The sequence below is a fragment of the Balaenoptera borealis genome (genome assembly GCF_965194805.1).
Source record: "Balaenoptera borealis genome assembly, chromosome: 13".
In the NCBI taxonomy this organism is placed as follows: Eukaryota; Metazoa; Chordata; class Mammalia; order Artiodactyla; family Balaenopteridae; genus Balaenoptera; species Balaenoptera borealis.
Window position 1 is genome coordinate 68,930,362 of NC_138870.1, and position 25,375 is coordinate 68,955,736.

General features: G+C 33.8%; 1 protein-coding gene across 13 annotated transcripts in view; it reads right to left on the reverse strand.

Moving 5' to 3' along the window:
* The window catches only part of PPFIA2 (PTPRF interacting protein alpha 2), a 468,430-nt gene that overhangs the window by 311,985 nt on the left and 131,070 nt on the right, over window positions 1-25,375 (reverse strand). The window lies entirely within an intron of this gene.

Genomic DNA, 25,375 nt, shown 5'->3' on the forward strand with positions numbered 1-25,375 from the left:
TTATGATTAAGTGAGGTCCAGGTTGGACCAACCAGACTTCTCTCTCTTGAATTTAAATCTCGAATGGAGGGGACGTAGGTAGAGTTAACCTATCTGGTGGTAGCACTGTGAAGAGTACACCCTTCAGTTCATTCTCATACTGAGATCCAAAGCTGTTCTGATTCCTCCAGGTCTTTACTCACATGTCCTCTTCTCCACAACGCCTCCACTGCCCAAAGTTTAAACTGTGCACTTCAATGCTCCCTATCCACTGTCTATGCTCTATATTTCTCCTTAGCATTTATCACCATCTAACATACTATACATTGTCCTATTTATTTTACTATCTGTTTCATCCAATTAGAATATAAGCTTCATGTTTCACTTTCTCATTGCTATACATTATCCTATTTATTATCTGTTTTGTCCTACCAGAATAAAAGCCTCATTTTTCACTTACTCACTAATTATCCACTGCATAGAATAGAACCAGGCACTCAGTTTACTGTATGAGTCAATAAAAGTGTTTCCCATATCATTCAAATACATTTTTCTTTTGACTAACATACCATAATCAGTTTCTGTTGCTTGTAAAAGAGCCTTGACTGAACTGTTTTTAAATGTATAAAATGCTTTCAAGTACATTTTCTCACATCAACCCTGAGAAATGTATTATTCTCATTACTTAAAAGTGAAGAAATTGAATCTTAGTGAAGTTTAATAATTTTTGCATATGCACATGTTTTAAGTTGCAGATATGAGACTCAAATCTATCTCATCTGCACCTTGCCTTTTGTACTCTGCCTCCTCTTGAAAATCCCCAATATAAAGGTTTCATTGAGCTATCACTGACAACTACCCACTTTCATGTTTCATCACCCCAATAGTCATAAACTCATTTTCTATATCCAACTGAAACTTCTTCTATTTTTATTCAGACTCATGTATTCCTGCAGTTTTCTCACCACATATGCTGAACAATTACAGTGTATCAAATCAAAAGAACATTTCTTTTGAGTGGAAGAGATTATGTCTTTCTTCCATATTCCTTTCCCTGGGCTACATAATGTCCACAATTTTTTCCATCTTTTCTTCAAAGATCTATTTTTCATTTAATAAATTATATAGACAGCATTCCATATTAAAGATTTATATTAAAATGTGGTACCCTAACAGTCTATATTAAATGAAATTATATTAATGTAATGTGAAAAGTAAGGGCAATTTTCTAGGTAATCTAGCCTGTGGCATGCTATATATATATGATTGTATGTTGAGCTTTCCCCACAAAGGTACAAACTCCGCTAACTTTTGTTTAGCTTATAATAAGTTATGACTGAATTCTTATCATTACTTACAATGTTTTATTTACTCATATTTCCCTAAATACATGTTGTATATTGCCATTTAATCGTTAATATTACATATAGGCAAAATATTTAAATAACTTTGATAATTACCTAATAGTATAAACTATATTAACTTTATTTCAGTTATAATATTTCATGAGGTTAAAAAATCTTTAAATTTATATTATTAAAGAACATCTATTCATTCTACATATATTTTTGGAGAGCTTACTATGTGCCAGGCATGATGGAATGTTCTGGGAATCACTGTTAAATAAAATACACTTTCTTGGAACTTATGTCTATAACATCATATTATAGAAGCATTGAGTAAAGCGTAATTTTTCAGTGAGCTTTTTTTCCCCTCTTTTAAAAAAAGTGAAATATAATTTCAATCAAAAATATTACTTCCTATGTTTATTAAGACTGAAGACTGACCCATGTTCAGACAGTTCAACCTTAATCTCGTTAGCACTTTGATTCTTTGTTTACTTAATTTTTTTTGCCACATTTACCAATATTTATTCCCATTCCAATTTCCATTTAGGGCGATTAACACAGAAACTCACTTTTTAAGACTGATCCAAAACTATGCTTCCAATCTTGGCTCCACTCTCATTGCCACTTGATGTCTATTATCACAGACACAGCCATCTTTCTATCTCTTGATCCATTTTCACCTTTTATGCTTTATTTCTTAGAAAACAAAGCATTCTTCTTTCCAAGGCCAATGTTGCAGCTCTTCCTTTAGCCTCACCCTTCTCGATTTCCCTAGCTTTCTCTACCCTCTATCAATACATATGTTCAAAGAAAATATATAGTTTATTTCTTGTTATGCAAAATGGTTTTTTGCTTTAAAAAAGAGTAAATGTTGAATATTTAAGATTTAGTAAAACAAATCAGTCATTGCTCTTTTCAGAATACCATGCTAGTTCAGGAACGATTCTATTCATGAAAGCCTCTTAGAAGAAGTATTTCCTCTTCATGATCACCATCATCATAAGGTTGTATTTTTTTAAATTTTATTTTATTATTTTTCTTTACACAGCAAGTTCTTATTAGTTATCTATTTTATACATATTAGTGTATATATGTCAATCCCAATCTCTCAGTTCATCCCACCACCACCCCCACCACCACCCCCACTTTCCCCCCCTTGGTGTCCATACGTTTGTTCTCTACATCTGTGTCTCAATTTCTGCCCTGCAAACCAGTTCATCTGTACCATTTTTCTAGATTCCACATATATGTGTTAATACATGATATTTGTTTTTCTCTTTCTGACTTACTTCACTCTGTATGACAGTCTCTAGGTCCATCCATGTCTCTACAAATAACCCAATTTAATTCCTTTTTATGGCTGAGTAATATTCCATTTTATATATGTACCACATCTTCTTTATCCATTCGTCTGTTGATGGGCATTTAGGGTGATTCCATGACCTGGCTATTGTAAATAGTGCTGCAATGAACATTGGGGTGCCTGTGTCTTTTTGAATTATGGTTTTCTCTGGGTATATGCTCAGTAGTGGGATTGCTGGTAATTCTATTTTTAGTTTTTTAAGGAACCTCCGTACTGTTGTCCAATTTACATTCCCACCAACAGTGCAAGAGGGTTCCCTTTTCTCCACACCCTCTCCAGCATTTGTTGTTTGTAGATTTTCTGATGAGGCCCATTCTAACTGGTGTGAGGTGATACCTCATTGTAGTTTTGATTTGCATTTCTCTAATAATTAGTGATGTTGAGCAGCTTTTCATGTGCATCTTGGCCATCTGTACATCTTCACTGGAGAAATGTCTATTTAGGTCTTCTGCTCATTTTTTGATTGGGTTGTTTGTTTTTTTAATACTGAGCTGCATGAGCTGTTTATATATTTTGGAGACTAATTCTTTGTCCTTTGATTAATTTGCAAAGAATTTCTCCCATTCTGAGGGTTGTCTTTTCGTCTTGTTTATAGTTTCATTTGCTGTGCAAAAGCTTTGAAGTTTCATTAGGTCCCATTTGTTTATTTTTGTTTTTATTTCCATTTCTCTAGGAGGTGGGTCAAAAAAGATCTTGTTGTGATTTATGTCAATGAGTGTTCTTGCTATGTTTTTCTCTAAGAGTTTTATAGTGTCTGGCATTACATTTAGGTCTTTAATTCATTTTGAGTTTATTTTTGTGAATGGTGTTAGGGAGTGTTCTAATTTCATTCTTTTACATGTAGCTGTCTAGTTTTCCCAGCACCACTTATTGAAGAGACTGTCTTTTCTCCATTGTATATCCTTGCCTCCTTTCTCACAGATTAGTTGACCATAGGTGCATGGGTTCATCTCTGGGCTTTCTATCCTGTTTCATTGATCTATATTTCTGTTTTTGTGCCAGTGCCATATTGTCTTGATTACTGTAGCTTTGTAGTATAATCTGAAGTCAGGGACATAAGGTTGTATTGAATGAGTGTCTCTACATGTACATGACACAACACAGACACAGAGAAAGCATAAGTAAAGACACAGAGGCCTGGTGTCTATACTATGTTTTGGAACTGCAAGAAGGTACAGGACACTGAATATCTGGGGAAAGCCCTGCAGTGGCAGAGGTCTGTCTAGGATGGTCCCATAGATCATGGCCCCTTGGCTAGTCATAGAACATGGCTGGTATACAATGGCTGAAAGAATTTTTTCACTTATATTTCTGTGATATAGTTATTTTTAAATTCTTTACTATTTTTTAAAAGTAATGTTCTTACTTGAAGTCTTTCTCAAAGACATACTTGAAATTAACTGACTCTTTTAGGACATCACTGTATTTTGCGTGATTCTCTATTCTAATATTTATTTTTACTTATTATGTATTGTAACAATTGCTCCTTGAAAATGTAGACCACATCTAAAGCAATTTCTCTGAGTGTTTCTTGAATGAAAGAAATGTGTATGCAAATATTTGAACTGCCTTATATTATTGTTAAAATATTTGATTTTTTTATGCATTAAATATTTTAACATCTAAACAAAATGATATTACAACACATGATATACTTTAACAATGATAAACTATAACTTTTCAAATATAGTGAGTTTATAATATTTTATAAAAATAGCTTATTTGTTTTAGGAGTTCAAAGAATGATGTTTTTAGCATCTTGTAGGCCTATTGTAATTTCAAAGATGGATTATTTTAGAAAGAGAAGATTAATGATGTGCTTAATGAGAAAAACAATACAAAATAAAAGGAAACAGTATGCTATGTAACAGTGTATCATTACATTGTAGTTCACAACTGTCACTTTTGCATTGATTTCATTTGATAGAAAACGACAAATAAGTATGTCTTTTTTTGTGTATCTTCTGTATTTTTTCACCAACATAATTAAAATTGAGAATATTTAAGCTGTAAGAACTAGATTATGTTCATTTCTTCCTAATGACATTGCTCAGTTGTCCATGTAACTTTGCCAACTTCTGCTTTGTGATATAACTTAGAGAATAATTTTGTGATGTTCTTTAAAAATGTTATACACTCCTTAGCATTGTTAACATACTCAGCAATTCTTTGACAGTTCTGCTGCCAATAATAGCATCAAATCTGGTTGGCTCTAAATAAATTTAGTAGTTACTCTAAATCTTTACATATTGTGTGGAGCACGCAGCATACAAAGTGAGCCACTCTCTTTTAATTTGTAGATATTTTGAATTATATCCTAAGTTAGCCAGTTTCACAAACTGGTCATTTTAAATTTGCATCTGTATCTGTGTAAAACTTGAGATGATAATAAAAGTCATAATGAAGATATAAGGTAAATGTCAAAATGACTTTACCAAATACAATTGAAAAATACCAAAAATGTATTTATAAAAGGAATCCAAGTATACTTTCAAAGGGATACTTAAATCAATTCTCTGAAAGCTTATATTCTATAAGCACAAAAATATTTAATATAAAATTAAGATCTTGAAAAGTTAATTAAATATATTTTAATAAGATCCCTTAGCGTATATATGAAGCACTTAAAGTATTTAAAGTGGTGAATATGTTTTCTTAGCATTAATTTTTTCCTAAATTTAAAATAAGCAAAAGGAAAAAAGATCATTTGTGGAATAAATTATGCTATTATTTAGAAAGTACATTAATCATTAAAACAACACTAGCTAATCTTGATTGAATGCCATCTTTATTGGAAGTAAATACGTTATATATTATTCTATAAATAATCCATTTAGCATCATGATAAGCTCATGACATGCTCTACTGTTTTCCAATAGACAGTCAAGGAAAGTGAAAAGAAAGAATTTCACATGCTTATAGCCAGACTCTAGTGAACGGTGGAAACTAGTTTTGAACCATGTGTTTAATTTCAAAAGTCATGCTCCAAACTATTGTACAATTTTATTTTTTGAGAATAATTCTTATTATTTGTAAAATATTTTGAAAATATAAAAGAAAGAACCAACAGTGGAAAAGTTAACTGTGAACCAGAATTAAAAATAGATTTGGAATTAGAATTATTTAATTGGAATTACATAAATTATAATAGTAATATCTATATGAACCTTTAAAGTCAAAGTATTTTCAGAGAACCAAATAATGTGCTATTATGACTGTTGGATAATATTCCAAGAGGCGACTAAGAATTTTGAGCACAGAAAACTGGTATTTTGCTCACCATCATTAAAGTCTGGCATAATGGGGATATTCAACAAGGTGTGTCAAATGATTTCAGAAATTAATATAAGAGGATTAATTTTAGCTAGCCTTCAATTTACACATGAATTCATTCATTCAAAAAACAGATTCTGTCTATACGACAAGCATTAGGCTAGGTGTCAATAAACAAATATGAGTAGTTAAGTAAAATAAATTTTATGCTTTTCAGGAGTTCACAGACTAGTGGTGAAGAGAGATAAGTAAAAAATTAAATATGGTATAATAAATAATACAATAGACATACATCAAGTTACTTTGTGAAGGTGTTAAGGACAGGAGGATTTAACTTGAATTAAAGTTTGGGGACAATATTTAAGGAGGGGGTTAAAAGGAAATGCTAGCTTCCAAAACGCATTTACAAAATAAAGTAAAGACACACACAAAGAGGCAGGAGCACCTAAATTGAATTAGGTTCAGAGGTGATATTCAAGGAGAGGTGATTAGGAAAAAGCTTCCAAACTGTGTTTGCAAAATAAACCAAGCACACACACTGCAAGTGATAATAATTCTGGGTAAGTCAGCGGGTCCAAGGATTTCACACCCAGCCCCACCCCCATCCCCATTCTCCTCATTCTTTGCCAAGGTCATTTCATCCACTTCCATAGTTTTCCCTACTCTGTAAGCAGATGCCTCCCACACTTACATCTACTATTCAGGCAGACCTGCCTCCTCAGAGCCAAACCGGTTATTTCCAACTGTCTACTCAATCTGTCCAAAACCAAACTCAATATATTGTTTTGCAAAGCTGCTTCTCCTCCATATTTCTCTCTCCCTCACTAGAGGTAATCTTGCCTTTTTCTCTCTTGTCTCCTATATTCAGTAAGTTAATGGATTCCTTTGAATCTCTTAATGACTTTTCCTTTGTCCTTTATGCTCATACCCTTGCCTCCTCTAGTATGTTTTGCAGACCCCACTTTTGGTCGCTTCTGTTGTGATCGCTGCTCACTGAGCTCTTACTAACCACCAGGCACTGTGCTCCGTGCATTAAAAGCTTTATCTTAAGAGCCTCCTAATTAATTTCGCTACTTCCAATTTCCTTCCCCTGCAGACAATACTTGAAATATAAAGCTATGTTAGCTAGGTATAAGTGAAATATATTTGTGGACGCTATGCTGGGTATCTTACAACCACTTATGTATTCCTATGGAGAGGTCATTCTAGATCAGAATACATACTCCTTTTCAATTTGTAATTCAATTCAACACCTACTTACTAAATCAAGGCTGTGTGTTGGACACTGCTTGGTGCTAGTGATTTAACAATGAAAAAAAAGTACACAGTGCCTGTCCTCTCAGAATATATTGCCTAGCCAAATTCTATTAAGCACAAACCTCTGCAGATGGAAGACATATGATTTCCTATGGGGAGCTCAGGAGCTACGCATTGTTTTCTACGGTTGGTCTCACTGATATACAGAGCATTCTTATATTAACAAAGGTGCGTGTTTAGGGAAGATTTTCCCCCTCAATTTCCCTTTTTGCCTTTCAGCACAATTTGATTGGCAATTTGATTACTATAAAAACATATTTCCAACTAGAAGAAAACTGTGTTAATAAGGATTAAATGAGGAGATGTAACTGAATAAGAACCTCAAGTTTAAAAACCCAGTGAGGCTGTAGTACAATGTTTTGAAGAAGTAGAGTTAAATTTCTATAAGTTTCTGAATTAATAGATCAACAGGATTAGAAATTATATAGCTTGGAATACTTTTGCTGATGTATGTAATCATCAGCAATTTCGGCAGAAGACTATACGGAAAAGACTGTGGAATTTTGGGTTCCATAACCCCAGATTCAGACAGAAACTACGTTATGTATACCCTGCATTATTAACAACTACGTAAGTGCCTTTTTTGAGCAACAGTTTTTTTCATCTGTAAAGCAGGGAAATCATGACAATTCATCTAGATTTTTTTGGAAAGCTACTGAATAGTTTTCTCTGTCCTATCAACCAGCCAAGGCACAATCCAGTATTCTAACTAAACAGGAAATTGAAGCTTGTCATTCTTCGCTGAAAATCCTTGAATCCTAAATTCAAGTTCCTGAGGATCTGGACTTGACATTCAAACCTATTTTTATATTCTGGAGTTTGCACATTGACTTTTAGCCATTTCCTTCTCCAGCTTATGTTCCAGTTATACTAAACTCTGCCTTTCCCAGACACCAATATGTACCTTTAAACATGTCAGTCAGCTTGCTTGAAATACCTCTTGTGTTAGCTCCACCAGTCATAATCATAATCATGACTGCATACAGTTGGGCAACAGAGAAAAACCTCAGTTCTCTCACTAAGCTGGGGAAGTCTGCTTATATTACTCTGTAACCTTGGAGCCAAAGGGTCTGTCTTTCTTATCTCCATTAGGCTACTTTGCTTTCATTCTTCTTTTTTTTTTAAATACATAACATGTTCCAAGCATTCTGATAGATATTTCCAGTGCGTTTAAAAAATATCAACAGTAAGAAGTTATAATATGCTCCAAATAATAGAAAAATAATGGTGTATTCCCAGGGAGAAAAAAATGATAGAATATTAAAAAATCTGGGTTTTTTTTCCCTGAAAAGCCAAAATTACCTCAACCTCATATGATCACAAAGATACGGTGCCCCATCCTAATTATTAAGAATTTGAGTGAAATTCTTCATGCAATTGAGATTTCCAACTTGCCCATTAGTCTTCTATATATTTCAAGTAATAGTATCTGCTAAGTGAAAAATAATATATTAATCAATTTTAAAGTTCTCTTGATAAAATATGAAATGCCCCAATTAATAAGGAATGGTAAAGAGGAACAAAGAAAAAAATCTCAAAAAGGTTTTATCTAGCTGTAACAGAAATCTATTTTAAAAACAATAAAATTAAAGCTTTCCTGAGATCACTAATGTAACTGTTACCTATTTTGAAGAACCCAACACTGGTACACAAAGGCTTAGTATTAAACACATTTACCTTTATATATCTTTAGATATTTCTCTACTAATATATGTCTCACCAACTGCTTATATAGTTAACACAAAAAGAATTTGTTGTTTATTGTGTTGAATTTTCATATTTTAATCATTTACCTTCCAAATATATGCCTCTGCTTATTATACAGAGATATTGGCAGTATCCATTTGCTAGGGACACAGATTAATAAAATGTTCTCGGGGATTCAAACAAAGCATAATAAGAGAGGGATAACTTGGGAGATTGGGACTGACATATACACACTATATATAAAATAGAGAACTAATAAGAACTTGCTGTATAGCACAGGGAACTCTACTCCATACTCTATAATCGCCTATAAGGGAAAAGAATCTAAAAAAAAAAAAAAAAAAAAAGAGTGGATATATGTATATGTATAACTGATTCACTTTGCTGTACACCTGAAACTAACACAACATTGTAAATCAACTATATTCCAATAAAAAAAAAAGCATAATAAGTGCTTCAGTAGTGGTATAAACAGGCAAATGATCAAAGGAAATATACTTAATACATCATGCATGAATCAGGTGAATGAGTGAAGGCTTCACCGGGTAGGTGGCAGTTGAGATGAGTCTTTAAGCAAAAACAATTTTCCAATGGGCAGGTTCAGTGAAGAGGCAAAGAACAGAAGCATACAGACAAATTTCTGGGAAAGCAGGTAAATAAAGCAGTATGTTGCATGAGCTCCAGACCAGGAAGAGCTTTTTTATGACAAGCTAAAGAAGTGAATTTTATCCTTTAAGGACAGGGGATACATAAAGTATTTTAAACATGGAAATGGCAGATTAACGTGTTTCCATATTTTGTGACCAAGTGTCTTTCTCTTGTTTTCAGTGGGTACCAGGGGACAACAGAGTCAAAGACTTTTACACACATTCTTGGCAGTTAATGTTATTATTAATACTAGGATGAAATGGCAAAGAAATGTATTCTAAGCAGAAATAATTGCTCTGTGGATTCAATAGATCAAAACTGCTCCCATCAGAAATATATTCCTTTCGTTTGAGGAAGTGGTTTACAAACCACTTTTGCTTTCTTTTTGATAGTAGTATACTATTTGTTGTTGTAGTTCATGAAAGCTTGCATAGAGCTCCAATGAATAAAATAGGTAAATGTAGAATCAGGAAACATTAAGAACCTCAAAAGAATGTATTCCTCTTCCCTACTGTCTCTAGCAACTACTGACAAACTCCCATGAAATCTTAGGACTGTGCAGACTTCGAAAACGTCTAGGTGAAGATACTTAATCTCTAGGAAATGAGGGGGTAGCGTGTTGCTCATCAATACCTCTGGGAGAATTAACACATTAAGTCATGATTAGCTAATCTAGAAGTTTAGTAAAGCATATTAAATGGTTTTACTTGCAAAAATAGAGCTAAATGTGAAATGATGTTGGGACATCATTTTTCTTTTTAACATCTTTATTGGAGTATAATTGCTTTACAATGGTGTGTTAGTTTCTGCTTTATAACAAAGTGAATCAGTTATACATATACATATATCTCCATATCTCTTCCCTCTTGCGTCTCCCTCCCTCCCACCCTCCCTATCCCACCCCTCTAGGTGGTCACAAAGCACCGAGCTGTGGGACATCATTTTTATGGACATAAAATTTAAAAGAATTTTTACTGCATTCATATATATATATAATATAATATAATTTTGATTGAAGGTAGGTTTCCCATTTGTACATATTTGAGCCCCATAAATTGACAGTTCTGATACATACAAATATTATAATTAATTTTAATTTTTGTCAATCAAAAATCATTCTAGGCAACTATACTCTAAAATTTGATTTTGGGTGATAAGCTATTCATAAAATATATAGTGCAAATTGGGTGTTGGCATCACCCAGGGTCTAAGAACCTCTGAATAGAAACATGCAGACACAATTATCTTCACGGAATATTGAAGTGAGGTCTCATTTATAAGGAAATTAATTTAAATCAAGTGTTAGTCTATACAAAATAGTATTTGCATGTGTGTGTAGAAGTATGAATGTATTTGGCTAAATTAAAATACAATGAAAAAGAAAGGCTTGTAATTAGAATATCCTTCAGCTTCTTATTTGTTGTCTTTTTACCTTTGAACCCTTCAGGTCAAATACATTCTATATCTTACTTTTAAATTTTAATATTGTACAATTTCAGCAAAAATGACAAGCTAGTTTAAACATTTGATGAGAAGATGGAACTGAAACTCAGTATCATTCATGCTAAGCTATCTTAAATGTTTTTGCATATGTTAACTCTTGTGCAAGAATAATTTTAAGAAAGTAAGCATTAAAATCTCAATTCCTTGATGCAGAATCATTTCAGAAATGCATTTATGCCATTCTATAATGAGAACCACTTTTGAAAATTTAACTAATCATTTCCACAAGATACATTTTTTGACAAATGGTTTGTTACTTTTACAGCATCTCATTTCTCATGACAGTATTTCAACCAAAGAAAGTATACCGCATTGAATAGGTTAATACATATATATAAGAAAAATAATTGTTTAATTCAGTCCTTTGAAAATAAAAGCAAAGAGTCAACTTTTATAAACCTTTATATTCATACTTTAAAAACCATCCTTCTTTCTTCCTTCTCTTCCACCAAAAGCAAAAACAAACAATAGCAACAAAAAGTTAAACACACACTGCCTGTTATCATGAATGTCAGGATCAAATACCATTTTATGATTTTAAAAATGTAGGAGAATAGAGTTCATATTTGCCAACATTTCTATTTTATCTGAAATCCTAGTGTTTTTACATGAATTGTTATAACATCAACAAAAAAATAAGTGGTTAAAAATCATTCTAGTGTGTTTTCAAAGAAAATCACCTGCCAGGAAATGTGTCAGCAAGATCTACTGAAAGAATTGTAAAAAGCCTGTGTCATGACTGAGCTATGGAATTCACTGACCCTTAAACTTTAAGAGACTGAAGCAGAATACCCAATGTCAAAAGCTGCCCCTAAGAGGCAGCTATGGGATATATTGTAAGGAGTGTTTATATCTCAGTGTATGAAGAAGAAAAAAGTAATAATTCTGTAGAACAGCCCCGGGGCAATTGCATTTTGAGTCACTGCCACAATAAGCTGATCGCCACTGGGAAGTAAATATATTCTGTAACAGCACAGACTCGCACTATCAGTAGACATCAGTGTAAGGCAGGAGAGGCGACAAAATTAAAAACAGCAGTATAAGAAGGGGGAGAGAGAGAGAGTAATTATATCTACTGCTATAGTTTGCAAAGGCAAGAGACTTTAATTAGATGTGCATTTATTCAGAGCCCCCTTTCAAAATAATTCATGCTGCCTCTACTATATTAATTCTCTAGGTCTTTACATTTATTTTTTCAGTGCATTATAACTATATAGCTACAATAATTAAATGTTAGGCTGTTTATATTCCCATAGTGCAAAATATACAGAGAAGAGTTTCATTTTTCCTTTTAATCTAATGATGATATGACTGAATTGCAAAGTAAATCTTAGTACTGAAAAATGCAATTTGAGGATAAAAATGAAGTAGAATATGATTTATGATTTACTTTAGACAACCATTTTCTAGACTGATGACTGATTTATTCACAGGCAGTTGAAATACATTTAGTAGGTAACAGCTTTGTAACTCACATTTACATTTATATTGTAAATCATTTTGACTTTTTGATAACACAGAAAATCTTCCATCTTAATGAGTTTCTACTTTATCTCAAATTGAAAAGCATACTAAACCTGGTACTTAAGCTACTGTATTATTGATTGATTGTATATTGCACACATAACAAAATTAAATAACAGGAGTTATGTTAAGCTATGTATATGAAATACAAAACATTTTTCTAAGCCCAGAGAACATAGTTTGCAAAGTTCCCTAAAATGTCTTTTAATTCTACCCTCTCTGTGATATATCAGGGAAGTAACTCTGTAATTTTCACCATATTATATCCATAAATAACAATTTCAGGAGAATAACTCATAAACTCTCAAAAGATGATATTGTAGCAGATTTAAGAATCCTTGTGAAAATTAAGGGTTCACTATTATTTTGCTTGAATTCACAGAGAATCCTAATGCCATCTCATCTCCATATAAAAAAAAAAACAGATTAAACTGACATGCACATAATCTATATCTTACATCCTCTTTAATACTGTCACACTTTGCAGTTTTCCTTCCCTTATTTTTCTCTTAAAAGTTTGACTATATATTAACTTCCTAAGTAGTGAAGCCATTTAAAGCACACTTACTTGAAAAGTGTAAAACCGGGTCCCATTAGGAGGATGCACTTTAGGGGAGCCAGAAACGGTGTTCATATCCGAGAAAATCATTTCTGATCAGAGAGACAATATAATCCACAAGGAGCTAGAGATGCAGAGCAGAGAGCTTAGCGTACAGATAAATCCGTGCATGCATTGGGGGAGGCTAGAGGGTAAAATGAAATCTGCCCCATCCTTCTTAGATACACAGTGATAGCATTTTGAATCTTTCTCCTACGTTTGAAATCTAAGCTGAAAGGTCATCGGCTACTGACCTTTTGTGCAGCTAGTTCTTTAGAACATACAATGTTTAAAAAAAAAATTAAAACACCGAAGGAAAAGAAGCAAGAACCAACAATAAATGGAGCTTGTGCAGAATCTGGCAGTGCTGTGGACCTGCCCATCTGTTCTCAGTGATAATCACCTCCCTCCACCACAGTCTAGCAGAGTGATTATGCTAAATATCCTGGTTAACCAATAACATACAGTTTCATTTCAGGGAAGCATGCACAGTGTAATTCAGAGGACCTCTTCTGACTAACCTGAAGCATGCTTCCTATACTGTTTAAAGCTGTATCTAGTAACAAATTATTGTTTCATCATGATTATTTCTGTATGTTTCTAAATCTCTTTGTTAATCCCAGTCTGTTCAACGAGATTTTAAATTTTAAAGCCTGTTTTTTTTTTTTAATAAAGTAAACAGTTCTTTTTAAATGTATAGATCAAATCATATTTTAGCTGGCTAGGACATTCAGGGGCAAGGCATATAATTCAGTAAGGCTATATAATACTAGGCACATTATCAAATAAAATGCTTCAATTATTTTTACTTTTCTAAACTCTTAAAGAACATCATGAATATGAATGTAATCATTGTTTTCTTATTTCCCCCACGTTAACTCAAAAAATTGTTTCACAATTAATGCTTTAAAACGTACCATACATTTGTTTTAAATAATTACAACTTTATCTCATGTATATAGAAAGCAATTAATAAAACATACTTTAGATACATGAAAAATTTTGACCCAAGATCTAAAAATATTGATTACAAATATTTAGGCTGTGTTGCAATGCATGTTCATTTTTCTATGTCTTTTCACACAGATTATTCAGTCTGTATAAAAGATCATATTCAGATGACTTTACACTTTTTAGAGGTAAAAATAAATGTTCCATTTACACATCGTTCAAAGGTGGAGACTTCAGGAGGACAGAGACTAGCATGAACCAAAAGTGGTGTCTTTGTGAACGCATCTAAGATGACATAGTTATTTACAATCAAGAACCAGGAACCACCTCCTTTGAACCTGAAGACTATAAAAGTAATATGATGGTGATGAGCTCTTAAAACTTAAATTATTATTCATTTTTACTTTTGATTGTCTAGTCATGATTCAAATTTATAATATCAATGGGGAAGAAGGAGAAAAAATTCTCATTTCCTTAGATGGGATTCCTATATTCTGGTAAATTATGTAAGTAGGTAATTGTTTACTTAGGAAGCTGCTAAATAAATCAGAAGATAACTTGTTAAATAAGTGTTTAATTGGGGGATAATTTTAGATTTATAGAAAAGTTGCAAAGATAGTATGAAGAGTTCCCATATATCCCTCACCCAATTTATCTAATTGTTAACATCTTACATTTCTATGGTACATTTGTTAAAACTAATAAACTGATATGGTACATTACTATTCACTAAACTAGGCTTTGCTTGGATTTCACTAGTCTTTTCATTAATGTCCCTTTTCTATTCTAGGTTCTAATCTAGGGTACCACATTTATTTAATTTCTATGGTTCCCTAGTTTCCTCTGGGCTGTGACAGCTTCTTAGCTTTTCCTTGTTTTTCATGATCTTGATAGTCTCTAGAAGACTATCAAGAATTTCTGGTCAAGTATTCTGTAGGATATCTCCTGATCTGATGCTTATATTATTTTGTCTGATGTTTTCCTCAAGATTAAACTAGGGTTATGGGTTATGGAAAAGAATACCACAGGGGTGAAGTGACTTTCTCATCACCTCATATTAATGAAGTGACCTCATCACATCATACTGGGTGTACATGATATCCACATATTACTAGCGATGGTAACCTTCATCACTTGGTTAAAGTAATATTTGTTAGGTTTTTCAACTAATAGTAAAGTTACTATTTTTCCCTTTCCATACTCTGTTCTTTGGAAGTTAGTCATTAGCATGCTCTCAAAGAAGTGATAGGGAGGGGTGAAATTAAGCTTTACCTCCTGGAAGGGGGAGTAGGTACATATGTTACACGGAATTCTTCTGTACAGAAGATTTGCTTCTCTCATCCAATTATTTTTTCGATCATTTATTTATATTGGCATGGACTCAGGTATATTTATTTTATACTTTGGGTTATAATACCATTTATTTGATGCTTAAATTGTCCCAGCATTGGGCACTGGGAGATCCTTCACGTTGGATCCTGTTACCCTTTGATGTGCTCTCATCCTTTTTTTTTTTTAAGCACAAATAATTATTTTTAAAAAATGTTTTTTCCTGTATAAAGTATGTATTATTTGCTAAAATGATTAGTCTCCTTAACTATAACTCTAATTATCACTGCAAGTTTACTTGAAAAGTCATGTTTTCCTTTTCCATTATTATTTTAATTGGCCGTATTATTTTGTTTTTCAAATTAATCATTTTTACCCTTCTGACTTCTTAGCCCACATGGGGTTTATTCCATTGATTCTCAAATAAAGTAACCATATACACATATTAGCTGTGGTAATCAGTGATGTATATATAAATTTTTGGTTCTTCCCCCTTAAAATTAATGTTGGGATCATAATTCCTCTTATGGTGGGTGGGACCATGTAACTCATGCTCTCAAGAGTTGTGAGTGCAAAAAATGTCTCAAAAACAAACTTGAAGCTTCTTGGGAACCCAGGATTTAAAGGAAAAATTTGTTTGCCAAATAGATTATTATGGTACAACTATAACCCCCATGTACTTTTATGCTTGTGTGTAAGTTGTTTCTGATATAATTTAGATCAAATGACTCACTATATTTCTTATTATTATTGTAGAATAGACAATAAATCAAATATTTCAGGTATAATATCACATATTCCTGGCATAATCTCATATATTTGCTGAATTTGCATCATCCAGCAAACTATATAAGCTAGGAAATCTGAAGTATTTGGTCAATAAGAATATATGTTCTTTCTTTTTCATATTTCTTTTGTGGAGAGGGGAGGAAAGCAGTATGAATTAATGTTGAAAGAAGTAGGAAGGAGAAATAGTATTAATACATAATTATTTTAAGTACACTGCTTTATTCTAAATGTTGCTGAAATTGCCAAAGTATATATTCTTCCCCAAACTTCTTTTTTCTATGTAGGCTATTTATGATAATAACATTATTTCATTGTTCTGAAGGTCTATTTGGAGACAACTCAACTTCCTCTCTCTGCCTAGTAGCAATAATAAAAGTGGTGCCCAGTTCTGAAAATTGCTAGGATACAGAATCCTACCTTATCCATTTTGGTTATAGAGGCCTGGTACTGTTTCCCGATGCTAGGGGCATACCTATAAAAGACACAGTATCTGTCCTCAAGGAACTTTAAATTTGGTGGGAGAAACATCAATTGTAAGAGACAGTTAACTAGCAAGACAACTGAAATGCAGTTTAATTAATACTGACAACTGACTTAACCTAAAGGAGACTAAGTGAGGTCATCTGAAAAGCATCTAATTCAAGGGATGTATCAGAGTGACCCTTGCCAAAATAGGAGGTTGAAGGCTTTCCAAGAGAAGATCCATGTGTGAAAAGATATGAGATGGCATAGAAATAGAACAGTTGGGAAAATATGGCTGAAAACATTTCAGGGCATAAGAAGTAAGTCCGCTAGGTGTGTTTTTTCATATAGAAACATTTGCTCAAGTGAAATTAGTAAGGAGACTTAGTCTATGAACACCCTATTCCTATGAAATCAAGTAAAATTAGAACATACTTGTCTTTTAAAAATATATGAGGGCTTCCCTGGTGGCGCAGTGGTTACGAATCCACCTGCCAATGGAGGGGACACAGATTCGAGCCCTGGTCCAGAAAGATCCCACATGCCGTGTAGCTACTAAGCCCGTGCGCCACAACTACTGAGCCTGTGCTCTAGAGCCCGCGAGCCACAACTACTGAGCCCACGTGCCACAACTACTGAAGCCCGCGTGCCTAGAGCTTGTGCTCCGCAACAAGAGAAGCCACCGCAATGAGAAGCCCGCGCACCGCAACGAAGAGTAGCCCCTGCTCGCCGCAACTAGAGAAAAGCCTGCGTACAGCAACGAAGACCCAAAGCAGCCAAAAATAAAATAAATTACAAAATAAAAATAAAATAAAAAATAAAAATATATGAAATGTAGAGGCATATTCTCATACTTTTGGTTAGCTTTCCAAATAGCTTTCCAGGATGGCTGTGGCTTGTCAAGAAATTTCATATTTAGTTTAGTTGTCTCTGATTTAAAATAAGACTATTTTAATTATTAACTTAAAAGTAAAAAAAGTACAATATTACTATGTAAAACAAAATTTAACGTGCTGATGGTAGCAACTGGTTTTCAGGCAATGTTTGCCACATGATGGGTAAATAATATGTCTGTTTCAATTGTTACACACAGACCACTCCCTAAAATCTCTCAAGATATATCTTTCACCAACAGAAGTAAATTAATGATATTAACTCTAGAAGGTTTAATGCCAGCTATCTCAAGCACTTGAATTTTTACAGAAAAAAATTGAAAATGAAAAAGCAAAAGGATAACTAAATTACACTTTTTAAAAAATGGGTAAAATAAAAGTCTTCAAGCCAGACACTTGTTTTTAATAGACTTACAGAGAAGATTCCCAGAAGTCATATAATATACCCTTCTGCCTCTGGGAATAATTACTCTTAAGCCTTCTGAAATGTATGTTATCAGTTTGGTTTTATAAAAAGTTCAAAAATACTTTAGAGCTACTATTTCATATCCTGTCAGGAAGATTAAGCACAAACATTTTTATATCCCTTCAACATAATTTTTTTTTCAACAAATAACTGTTAGACATATTCTGCTTCAAGACAAGCAATTCAATATAGCTTTTCTTTCATTCATTTATAGGTATTGGATAACAAGCTCAAAAATTTGCTAGAATGATAAGAATTTGGGGAGTTAAAGGAATACACTGAAAAGGGCTTCTCATTTGCTGTTAGTTTCCAATAAATGCTCAGGGGGAAAGCGTCATACTGGATGAAGAACAGGAGAGAGAGAGAGTGCAGAAGAGGAGGAAGAAAGATGAGGAGGAGGTGGAAGAGGAAAGGAGAGAGGAGAGATATCAATACAACTTTCATCACAGCATTATAGCAAAGAATTTTATAGCCAAGCATTCAGTTAGAAGTCATGCCAGATGGAGTGAAATTTACAGCCCAGATGGGAAATACATCCTAGTGAATCCATATGGATGACATATGGAAGATAATTAAGTATATATTGCTATCTATCTATCTACCTATCTATCTATCACGTATCTATCAATCATCTATTTATCTATCTAAATATATATTCATAATTATGCACATTTATCTATATCTGTATCCTTGTCTTTATATCATGAACTTTTCAGGATGCAGCAAAGATGACCCTGTATAGATAGCCAAAACTTTTACATCCTGCTTCTGAGTTTCCTACTTTCTGATACAGCTGGCTGTGCACACGTGTGTAAGGTTTGTTCATTCATTCACTCACTCATTGATTCAACAAATCTTTATTGAAGGGAGATGATGTACCAGACCCCTATTACAGTTAGAACAGAAGTGAAAGGCAGGTGAACTGAGGGGAAGCAGCATTTTGTACCATGCCAAAGAGATGCTCGACGTAACGGGTGTCATCGAGTCTAGCAATGAGATCTTGCATTAAAGTATTTCAATTAAAAAAATCTTCTAATGCCTCAGAGACTTTTTGCCAAGTTCAAGAATTTTTTTTTAGCTAGTTAACCATTCACTGAGGGTGTCCCAAATAAAGACAATCCTTAGTATCCCTCAAGATTTGTGACCATGTAGACCAAGAAAAAAAAATCAAGCATATGGAAATTGAAATTGACAAGCTTCCATTTATAGCAAAACAAAAATATTAAATTTGTCTTTAATCCATATCTTGATAATAATGTGTTATATTTTTACATTATCCCATAAAGTTTTATATATGTATCTATATATGTATGTATATACGTATATTGTGTAAATTATACACACATGTACATATATACACATACACGTGTATATACATTACACCTATGTGTATATATATACACATACATACACATACATACCTGCACGTATACTGTCTTCAGAACTCAACTTAGAAAAATTTTAAATGCTATCTTGTTTTCATATTTTTTCTTCTCTTTCACTCTGGTTTCTCTTGAACCACATTTTTCACAAATGTTTACATGTATTATGATGATAGCTTATGAATGCTTTTATGCTTAAATTACAAATATTAATTGTATGAAATTCAGCATTGAGTTTTTTTGTTTTGTTTGGCCCTTTAGCAGAAAAAATATTAATTGATTAGAACTCTAAATTCTACAAGTCAATAATTTCATTACATTATGTTAAGTTTATTTTATGTTCTGAAATATATGTCATCAGTCTGATTTTACAGAAATCACATTAAAGTTTTATGATAGGATGCTATTCCCTCATCTACCACTCTGGATACCAGATGCCCACATAGCTCAGGTTTTTATAATGATACCTGAAGAAGTTTCAGAGCTCTGACTTTATACACATAAAAAGAGTTAGTAGAGAAGTAGGAGGTCCATTCTATGGCATGATAACTACATATATAGTATTATATGTTGAACTTGAACCGGAATATGCCCTACATGCTCTACTATATGGTATAGTTTTACATTAAGTTTCACTTTTCCTTACAAATTGATAAAATTCTTAGCCATCTGTTACCAAACAGAATACCTCCACTCTGGACAAATCTTATATACTGTCCAGTTTCCATATATGTTCTCAGATAATCTGCACTAGAACTATTGCATCAGAATACAGAGAATTCTCAGTTGCTCATAAAGAAATTGAATTTTATTTTTTTAATCAGGAAGCATAATTCCTAGCTAAAGTTTGAGGTAAAAGAAGCTTCCTTAGTGTGCAAAAGTTGTGGCTTATATGGAACTTCTTGTCTGTCCCTAACAAGAACCAGTACCATGCATGTCATAGAATAGGCATCCAATAAATATTTGGGAAATGCGTTAAAGATTCTCTTCTGGCTGGTTTGCTTCTCTTTTTACATGGATTGCATTTTAATATTAACTACCTCATTTTGACTTGCTGACTAGTCCTGATAATTCAAAAATCTTTATTCTCATTCCCAGATTCTTACAGTCAATATGTTGTATATTTAACAGTCCAACTTTGGGCTGAGTGCACTGTTTGGTACATAATAGGCAAGTCTTTGCTGAATGAAATGTACAAAAAGAAGAATGAACAAATCCAGATATTCTAACTACCAACCCATATTGTTTTTATTAAATAATGCCATGTAGCGGTTTAGGAAATAGATTTTAAATATATATGTTGAGACATCTCACTTTGCACACATATGTATCCACTCACCCAAATGTACACATAAATTCTCCATGCACATTCACAGAGCTTTGAAATATCATATTAAAGAAAATAAAGGTATATTCCAAGCAAACAAGACAGATGTTTTAATGCTTTTCATCTGGTTCACTTTATGTTAAACACTTTATACCACCCCAGAATAAATAGATTTAACTGATAGGATGAGGGAAATCATGATCGTAACCAATTCTATGCAAGGACCTTTAGGATAACATTACCATGGTTAGCTTGGAATAATAAAGCAATTAAAAAAATTAACTTATATGGATGGACACTCCATTCATAATCCCATGTTTAAGATTAGAAAGATTGCAATAACACAGGAACAAGGGCAATATTACGCAAAACTGTGAAGTGGACTAAACTAATCTTTAGACTATTTCTTTCTTTTTAAAATCTCTACTGCCAAATTGTCATGGTAGCAAGTACATTATTTCCTCCTTAATTATACTTTTTCCAAGAATTTTCTTTGGAAGCTAAAGCCAATCACTATCCTGTTTTATTTTCTGTTAAGAGCAAAAACAATGGCTCAATAGTTACCATTTATTGAATCATATTCTATGCCAGTCATAGTGCTGACTTTTACAAAACCTTCTAAAGGAGGTATTTTATTCTTCAGTTATATATAAAGAATCTGAGTCTTAGAAAAATTATAACTTGTCTAAGGTCACACAGCTGGTAAGTGAGAAAGTCACTTAATTTAAATCAGGTTTATCTGATTGCAAAACCACACTATAACTCAAAATTATATCTTGGCACTGCTTTATCCACCACTGATTTTAATTCAGTACAGAATATGAAAAGGGGACTTACACATGATTGATTGATTGATTTCATACATCCAAAAATTTTTCGGTGACTGGCTATGTGATGAACTATTTATTTTAATATTATTGAAGTGTTCAGATTCTCCTAATGGATCAGTTGTGGGTTATGAAAGACAGAAAATAATCCAGTACAACTGCAAGTCCTTTGACCTGGGCAGTTGCTCAAGTTTTTGGCTTGATCAATGGAAGAATGAGATCGCCACCAACTAAGATGGAGAAGACTGCCAGTGAAGCAGGTTTGGGGAAAATTCAGTTGCTCAGTTTTACACATGTTAAGTTTGAGGTTTCTATTAGTCATCTAAATAGGGATGTTACAAAGGAAGTTGAATATACAAATCTGGAGCCCAAATTAGCATACAGACTAAAAACCAAAAGACTAGAATGAAGTCGTCAGGAAGTGAATGTAAATAGAGGAGAGAAGAGGTAAGAGCCCAAGCCCTAATGCACTCCAACAGTAAGCATCCTGGGAGACCAGCAAAGGAGAATAAGTAGAAACAATCAGCAAAGTAGGGGGAAGACCAAAACAGTAATGCATCCTGAAAGGCCAGTGATAAACCTGAATCCAAGGGGTGAGAGTGATCATCTGTATCAGATGCTGAGAGATCAATTAAGATGAAGATTGGCCCTCGGATTTAACAATGTGAAGGTTGGCTTGGTGGAGGGTTGGAAGAAAAGCTGATTGAAGTTAAGTTTAAGATAAAATGGGAGGAGAGAAATTGGAGACTGTTTATAAAACACTTTAAAGCATAGTGTTGCAAAGGGAATTAAAGAAGTGGGACAGTGGCTGGCAAAGAAAGAAAGGAGAGAAATAAGAACATGTTGTGCTGAGGGAAAGGCTCTAGTAGAATATGAAAAACTGATGATGCAGAATGAAAAGAGGCAAGTTTCTGGAGCAATGTCCTTGAGCAGCTGAGAGGAGACAGAATCTATGAGAACAGAGACTGGCTTTAGAGAGGAAGAGGACCCCATATTTGATAACAGGTGGAAGACAGAGTATGTGAGTCCCTGTGCTGGTAACTGTGGTGGTACGAGTTTGTGCAAATCCTCGGGAACTTAAGAAGCAAGGCCATCAGCTGAGGGTAGGTTGGGGAAGGGTGTTTTGAATGTTTGAGAAGTGAGAGAATGGTATGAATTAATCATGTAGGGGAGAGAGAGAATATTGAAATATAACCATATTAAAGAACATAGCTTAGATATGTGAGCAAATCAGTGGACTTTACCTCCTTAAATTAAAGGCTTTGGCTATAGATGAGTGGGTTGAGAGAAGCTACAAAGTTTACAGCGTGGCAAAAAGCAGTTTAGAATGCATGCGCCCCCGAGGCAGGCAGTTCCACAAACTGATAAAATGAGGGACCAAAAAAGTAAGCCATGCATCCCAGTTCATTCTCTCAGACTGGCTTACCCAGGAAATCATTTCTTCTTGGAAGAGTACAAGTTAGGCCAGAAGTATTACTTTAATGGGATCCCTGCCACATGGTGTAGAGGGTATTTCCCAGAACAATCAATCCTCATTCTCTCATTCCCATATTCTTATATTTCCACTATATTTTTTCTTGGACATCATGAAAATAGACATCATTTAACCCAGTTTTCTCCCAATTTATCAGCCAATTCTTATTTCCACTTTCTCCACACCTAACCAAGAATCCATGGTCTATTATGACTTCCATTCTCTTGCCGATATCGTCATCCTGTTTTCCTAATATACTTTTATTCGATTCATTCAGTAAAGAATTGTTTTAATCCAATTGTCCATCTTCTCTGCTACAACCTGAGTTGATGTGTGCTGCTGGAGCACATCATACAACCAATGCACTTTCAAGCTTGCCAGGCTCCACCTCAACAGTGCTCCCTAAGCTGCCTGCCCCTCATTATTTCCCTCTTTCTCCTTTCACAGCAGCTGAATAAACTTTTCTCCAATCTATTTAAGGCCTTTCTCCCCTGCTTGCTCACTCACCCTCCACAGATTAAAAGTAGTTTTATAGTGAAATCCCTTTCTTTATACGCTTACATGTATTTGCACCTATGCTTATCTTTTTCTCTCATCTCAAAGTCTGAGACTGATACTTCTATTTGATTTTGTCACAATGAGAAAGAGAAGCTTCCTGGCAATTTCAGGTCTACAAGGGATCTTCTTAAGCATCATTGCCAGTGGCTTGCAATCTCTTTTCTGGGACTGTCTCTTTTACGGATTTCCCTTGATTGTCCCTTTAATGCATCCACATATTCACTCGCCTCTAAACTTAGGTTGCTATATACTATCTCCAAACATTATTTAAAATCTCAGATAGTTAGAGACATAAAAGACCCTAGCAATCATCTAGCAACATTAGAATCTTCCAACATTATATTTCTCTAGGGTGCTTTAAAAAATACCAATATTTAGGCCTCACTTCTAGTGATCTTGGTTTAATTAGTTTAAGGATGCCAAATTACTATTTTTCTAATCATTTGTTTTTCAACATACAAACAAGATTAAGGGATCACTGACATAGTGCAATTCTTTTATTTTATAGTCAAGCTGAATATAAGAGAGATAACAATATCCTGCTCTTCTTGGTCATACCATGAATCATTCTGAGCTAACTAGGGCAGAGCATCTCAACTAGTGTGCTGCAAATAGGTTACAGGTGTGCTGCAACACCAGTTTCTCAGTCTCAGGGTGACTCCTCAAAGTCTGGGACTTCCAGAGCTCCTGAGGTGCTCAATTGTAGGCTTGAGTATGCTCCTCTGTCTACATTACTGTGATGTAGAAATATCATGATTTTCTCTTTGTGCCATTATGTGAACCAGGTTGAGAAACACTGATCTAGCGTACCCTGGTCCTCAAAATTTGCTGGCTAATATTTCCTCTCCGAGAAGTTTATCTTCCCACCTTGTTCTCCATTAAATTCCATTTTTTATGTTTACCCTCTCGTCTAAATCCAGGTCATGTGACCTGTTTTGTGTTATTAGTACATTCTTCAGTGCAATAACTAAATAAGGAATGAATGATTAACAACCACTTAGGGAATGACCTCAGCAAAACTTCATTTTGAACATATTGACAGTGAATTATTATTACTGAATCACAACTTCTTAGCTACAAATGTAGACAGACACCTAAATGACTATGGTCAAGTCAGTTTTGTAGCTTGTTGATTAGGAGGCCCTGCAGACACAGAATTAAGAGTTTATTATGTCACAATAAATTGTGGGCATTTATTAATTCCTTCAATTTATCTGCCTTGTAATTAACATTCACCACACATAAATAAATGAAAGGAACATAAATATTAACATTTCATAACAAAGGCAGAAATCTGTATTATAAATGCTCTGATCTAATTATGAAAAGGACACATAATTAGTAATATGATTACAGTGTCTTGGACAGCATTATATACACTGGAAACCCCAGTCATGCAAAAAATGTTAATTTGATTGAACTGATTAGATGCAAGGAATTGGATATGTCTTTGAGTTATGATTGTATTATCATTAAATCATCAACTCAGTACATGGGCTCTAGTGTCAAACAGATCCAAATTCAAACCCCCATGCCTCTACTTTCTTGACCAATAAAGCTCTGAGTTAGCCTCTCTGAGTGTCAGTTTTCTTTCTCTGAGAAGTGGAGATTAAAATAGGTTTTAACTCATTGGTGGTGTTGTGAAAATCAAGTGAG